Source organism: Magnolia sinica, chromosome 11, assembly GCF_029962835.1.
Source record: "Magnolia sinica isolate HGM2019 chromosome 11, MsV1, whole genome shotgun sequence".
In the NCBI taxonomy this organism is placed as follows: Eukaryota; Viridiplantae; Streptophyta; class Magnoliopsida; order Magnoliales; family Magnoliaceae; genus Magnolia; species Magnolia sinica.
Genome location: NC_080583.1, coordinates 85040012 through 85040563, shown reverse-complemented (window position 1 = coordinate 85040563; position 552 = coordinate 85040012). Strand labels below are relative to the sequence as shown.

The window sequence follows — 552 nt, the reverse complement described above, 5'->3', positions numbered from 1 at the left end:
TTACATTTGAAAGAGTTCGATGAGATTATAGCTACATTATGTTTTCCTAATGTATCTGAGGATACAATTAGGCTGAAACTCTTTCCTTTTTCCTTAAAAGAGAAAGCTAAGACGTGGTTACATTCACTGCGTCCTAGATCCATTGGCACGTGGAACGACATGCAGAAGGAATTCATAAAAAAATTCTTCCCACATCATAAAACGATTACCCTCAGAAAAGCGATCATGAACTTTGCCCAAAAGGAAGATGAAACATTCTTCCAATGTTGGGAAAGGTTCAAAGATTTGGTCAGTTCATGCCCACAACACGGATTTGAAACGTGGCGCATTACAAATTTTTTCTACGATGGACTGACATCTTCCATGCGCCAAATGGTCGAGACAATGTGTAATGGAGAGTTCATTAATAAAGATGTCGACGAGGTATGGGACTACCTCGATAGTCTCGCTGAAAAAATACAATCATGAGACTATTACCCAATGGCGAACACCACGTCTAGGCCGACTTAATTAAAGGAGAAAGGTGGATTATATCTCTTGAAAGAAGAGGAT

The 552-nt window shown here is 39.3% G+C and overlaps 1 non-coding gene across 1 annotated transcript; it reads right to left on the bottom strand.

Annotated features, from left to right (window-relative positions):
- Positions 1–207: 207 nt before the first annotated feature.
- LOC131219844 (small nucleolar RNA R71) lies at positions 208–314 on the bottom strand. The gene has a single exon (XR_009158486.1). It is a non-coding gene; the product is annotated as a small nucleolar RNA R71 (small nucleolar RNA).
- Positions 315–552: the final 238 nt, after the last annotated feature.